Consider the following 5,676-nt stretch of genomic DNA (forward strand, 5'->3'; position numbering starts at 1 on the left):
GACCTGGGCACTGTTTGAGACTGAAAACCTGCACAAGATGAACCTGGTAATAAAGTTCATCTCCTTCAGAGCTCATAGAAATTGAGAATCATCAAGCAGATTGTGTGAGCACTTCCAGTCCAGCTCAATACATATTGGGTGTTTTGTAGCCATTCCATGAGCACAAGGAGCAAAATAAATGATTTAATGGTCCAGCTGCATCTCTGCAGGTTTATTTGCACAGCCAGAAAAATGGGGCAAACCCACAGTTCTGATCAATAAATTTAAGCCAGTAAAACCCCATGGTGGATGTAAAATCCAGCACAAAATCAATTAACCGGGTTGGGAAAAAAAGCTACTTGTACATATGATGTGGGTTAAATGTAGCCTGAGTTTATATTCATATAACTTCATGTAGTCACAGGTTTTAGGGCCAAAATCTTTCCTTGTGTCATTCTCAGAAGTATCAATGGCCACCAGCAGGTGGGTAATGCCACTAATTCCATCTTTCAGGAAGAATATCTTTTCAGGAAGGATTTCTTCATGGAAAGGGTGGTCAGGCATTGGAAGGGGCTGCCCAGGGAGGTGGTGGAGTCCCCATCCCTGGAAGTGTCCAAGGAATGACTGGATGTAGCAATGAGTGCTCTGGGCTGGGGGACAAGGTGGGGATTCAGTCACAGGTTAGACTTGATGTCCTTGGAGATCTTTTCCAGCCTAAATGATTCTGGGATTCTGTGAAGGATAGCACAGATGATGTTAAAGCCATGAGTCAGTAGAACCTGCTTGCTTTCAAACTCATCAGAAAGAGCAATTAGACCTTTTACTGGAGAAAATTAACAAGAAAACCATCCCAGGGGATGAACCGTGGAGATTCTCAGAGCTAAAATAGACTCACAGGTTTCCTTGGATGCACATCCATGGACCAAAATGTTGGTTATAGTCTGGAGAAGGGTCTGTGACTAAAGACATGCCTGGGAGTTTCTGTGCTGAGAAAGGATTTGGAGGGGGTTTGGGCAGGGATGAAAAACCCTCCACGGTGCCTTTATTTAGCAGCTCATCTGGATAGAAATGCCCAACAGAAGCCCAAAGCTTGTTTAACAGTTTAACATTCATCCTTAGGAAGCATCTGACACACTGTTTCTGTACAAATAACCACAGCAGTGCTGTACAGATGACTTATTTGGTTTCCCAGTGGGTGCGTAAGTAAATTAGCAAAAAATAAATGTCATGCGGCTGTGACTTACTCCAGTTCTAAAGGCTCTGTTTTCCCTCTGTATTTTTGTTTGTTTAACAAGTTCTTAATTAAATTCTGTTTTCTAGCAGTTGAACTAACGTGATGACACAAGATGAGGTTGTTTAGAATTCAAATCTTCCCTGATTTCTCATTGTTGCAGAGGAAGAGATAACGGCGGTCGGGGCCCTGAGAGCCGACTTCCCCTGGTCGTTTGTGGCTGTAAAATCAGCCAAGCGGTTCTCCTGTTCAAAACCCTACTGCTCTGATGGGTTTGTGTCACTATTTTGAGATGATTACACGCTAAAAATAATGTATGGGCTCCCCCTTCTGCCCGAGAACATCAGTGCATGGAAAAGAACTGTAGATAGATGGAATGGTTTGGGATGGAAGAGACATTAAAGCTCATCTTATTCCAACCCCCTACCATGGGCAGGGACACCTTCCACTAGCCCAGGTTGCTCCAAGCCCTGTCCAGCCTGGTCTGGAACACTTCCAGGGATGGGGCAGCCACAGCTTCTCTGGGTAACCTGTGCCAGGGCCTCACCACCCTCCCAAACAAGAATTCCTTCCCTAAATTCCATCTCTCCCTGCCCTCTGGCAGTCTGAAGCCATTCCTCCTTGTCCTGTCACTACAAGCCCTTGTAAAGAAGGGCCAGGATGACTTTCTGAAGTGCCAAGTTCCTGTGAAATACATCAGGAAGCGTGCTGAGCATCTCTGAGAGGCTGGATCAGCCTGTTCCCAGAGCCACACATTTTGATAATCATACTGGTGCTGGCAGGGCAGGGGAAAAGCAGCTCCACTGATTTCTGCAATGGCAAACATTGTGGATCTGCAACCCACACATGGAGAAAGGGCCACCACGTTGTTTGCAGCGGGAGTCCAAATTCCAAATTATTACCAGATTATAATTTAAGTCCTCTAAGTCTTCACTAGGCAGCTCTCCCCTGGAGAGAGACCAGCACCAGCGAAGGGTTCATCCCCTGGATCTTTGGCACCTGTTTTAAAAATGAAAAATTGTCTTCCAGGCACTTCTCTCCTTCTCTCTTCCAGCTTGAAGGAGGGGAGATAACCAATGTCACAGGATCACGGAATTGTTAAGGTTGGAAGAGACCTCTCAGATCATCAAGTCCAACCATCAGCCCAGCACCACGTTCACCACTAAACCATGTCCTTAAATGCTATATCCACATGTTTTTTGAGCATTTCCGGGGATGGTGACTCCACCACTTCCCTGGGCAGCCTGTTCCAGGGCTTGGCAACCCTTTCTGTGATTGGATACTGTATTTTTAGGAGGTTTGAAGTAGGTTTGAAAGGTACTCTCCATTTCCCACCCAAGCCTTCAGCAAGCTTCAGAGCATTCCTGTAATTAAAGAGGAAAAAAAAGGATGGAGTGGGAAGCCAACAATCTCATCTATTTATATACGATTTGGATCATGAGGGCAGAATGATATGAAGGCTGGAAGAAAAAATCCCCAAACTGACTGAAAGTGGAGATAAAGCACCAGAAGCTCTGATTATGAAAGAAATTGAAGATTTAAGGAAATAATCGAAGATTTAAGGAAAGAAGGGGTCAGAGACCTCAGAGGTCTCTCCTGGCTCTAGGACATATCATTAAAGGCAAATCCTGGTATGGGATAAATCTAGGAGTGCCCTGGCAAGCCTAGAATCCACCACTCCAGTATTTCTGGTTCTTCTGTGAATTAAAGTGTGCTCCTTGTGCAGGGTAATTTGTTTAGCTAATTCATGTGAATATTCAACTTGTAGGAGTCTATTTTAACCCAAGTGCTGCCCCAGCATCACCCATGAACTGGCCACTTCCCACACATCAGAACAGTCAAAAAGTGGTCAAGAAAGGGGTGTGCAAAGCTGGAAGTAGAAGACCTCCCATGGAAGGCAGTAGGAAAAGATCCCACTCGCCTCTTGGTTTGCACCACAGCTTTTCCTCATTTTTTAATACCAGTAATTCATTTTTTGACCACAGATTAGCAGTGATTTAGCACTCGGAGCACGTACAGTGAGATGTTTAATGTTACATGAGATGTCTCAGATAATTGGAGGCAGTGAAGGTTGGCTGCATCTGGCAAAGCCCTGGGCACATCATTTCCATGGGAGTCCCCAAACACAACTGTCGTGAGACATCTGTATCAGCCTTAGGACTTGTTAGCTTGGTTGATTCTTCCTGATGCTTTACATTTTGATGCCTTTATTTGGTTTTTCATTATTTTAATTTCACAAGGGAGAGAATGAAACAGAGAAACCCAGAGAGCTGAGGTTCTGCACTGAGTCTGAGCAAGGATTCCTGGGGATTTCTGAGCTGAAGATTCTGAAAACTCCCATTTTGCTGCATCCTCACCAGTACCAATGATTCATGAAGGGAAAATGGAGATGGAGAAGGGAATGGTTAAGAAGCAAAAGCCAAAGGGCAGCCTGTCACAGAAGAACTTGGGGAACATTTTCACTCTGGAGCCACTTTCTCCAGACACAACATTTTTGATCCAATATTTGCCAAATATTAGGAGCAGTGTTGTAGCTGTGAAGATGTTTGACAATGGCAGAAGGATGTTTGGATGTCTGAGGCACCTCAAGTCCTGGAGGCAGTTCTGGGCCCCTCAGACAAGAGAGACATGGAGGGGCTGGAGTGTGTCCAGGGAAGGGAACGGAGCTGGGGAAGGAGTGGAGCACCAGGAGAGGCTGAGGGAGCTGAGGAGGCTCAGCCTGGAGAAAAGGAGGCTCAGGGGGGACCTTCTCACTCTCTGCAACTCCCTGACAGGAGGGGGGAGCCAGGGGGGAATCGGGCTCTGCTCCCAGGGAACAAGGGACAGGATGAGAGGAAACAGCCTCAAGTTGTGCCAGGGGAGGTTCAGGTTAGATATTGAGAACAATTCCTTCATGGAAAGGGTTATCCAGCCCTGGCACAGCTGCCCAGGGCAGTGGTGAAGTCCTCATCCCTGAAGGGATTTAAAAACCATGTGGATGTGGCACTTGGGGACATGGCTCAGTGGTGGCCTTGGCAGTGCTGGACTCAATGACCTTAAAGGTCTTTTCTAACCTAAATGATTCTGCAATTCTAAGAGCCTCTTGAGAGACAACATCTATGCAGTGCAATTCTGTGCCAGGGGGATGTCTCTGCAAAGAGATGGACCTTGGAGCTGAGGAGTGGCAGAAGAGGGGGTTTGGTCCTTCTGGCAGCTACACACTGCTCCTCGTTTCTCTGGCTGGGATGGCCTTGTGCTGTGAAACATCCTCTCCTTTGTGCTTATTGTTTGTAATAATGTGGTTCTTTGCCTGCTGAAAACTCTAAAATCTTGTTGACACAAAAATGATGCTCCTTCCTATTGCAGTCAAGAGAGAATTTCAGGAGAGAGGCTCTCAAATTTTAAAAGAAAGGATTTTTGTGGTTTCTTAGGTTTGCAGCCATCCATGAGTGAGGCCCCAGAGCACACTGACCTATCTCTCCAACAGTCCTCCCCTGCTCCATGTTTTCCATTAGAAACAGCAGCACCAAGCTCCTAAATCCAGGTACCAGCAGCACCAGTGAAGCAGAGGACTGGAAGCAGAGTCAGCAGCAAGGTCCAGGTATCAGAGCTGAGCTTCATTTTCCCAGTAAACTGAACTGGAATGCTTAGACACAGGAGCTCCCTGTATTTGCACATTGAGATGTGGATGGGTACCTTAGGGAACACGGAATATCAAGGCTCACCCACACAGAAATACCACAGGGACTTTGATTTAGAAGCCAAACCGGTTTGTTTGTTCAGTGAGGCCCATGACACCAGCTCTTAGCAGGGCTCTGCCAACACTTGACATTTTATTAAAGCCCCAGCTCAGCGAGTGATGTAATCACCTGGGCATTTCCATTTTCATTTTTAGCAAGTCCAAAGTGAAGCCTAAATAAAGTAAATTTTTTTTTCACCGAAGATTACTAATTTATTTCTTTTTTTAGCACTTCCTTTGAGAAGTGCTTAACCATTCATAGCACACTTCAATAGCCACTTAGCTGAAGGTACTTGGGTTACATCCACAAAGTCGCCAAAAATGCTGTTTCGTTCCTTTTGTCCCATAATTTTTAGTGTATGATAAACAATACCTAGTAGGCACAAAGCAAAAAGGAGCTCCCAGGTATTCCCCTCTCTCTGATAACCTGTGCTAATGAGTTTCTTGCCATTTTAGATAAAATATGCTTAAAAGAAATCCCGTCTCCTGTCCTAACCACCACAAGCCCCGAGCCCAGACGAACCCTGGGAAGGGCCAGGTGAGGGTTGTGACAGGATCAGTGGGAATCCTTTGCCCAAATTCAGGGTGTCAGTACCTCATCTGTGTCTCCAGTGTTTTCGGAGCCATGGGAAAGTTGAGAGCATCCCTTTGCTCTCCCAGTTGCACCCCGAAGGAGCTGGTCCAGGGGAACTGATGCCACCAGGCGATGGGTGCTCATGCAGGAGGCAGAAGTACATCCCTGTGCCCA

The sequence above is a fragment of the Manacus vitellinus genome, unplaced genomic scaffold (assembly GCF_001715985.3).
Source record: "Manacus vitellinus isolate BGI_N305 unplaced genomic scaffold, ASM171598v3 scaffold_82_pilon, whole genome shotgun sequence".
NCBI lineage: Eukaryota > Metazoa > Chordata > Aves > Passeriformes > Pipridae > Manacus > Manacus vitellinus.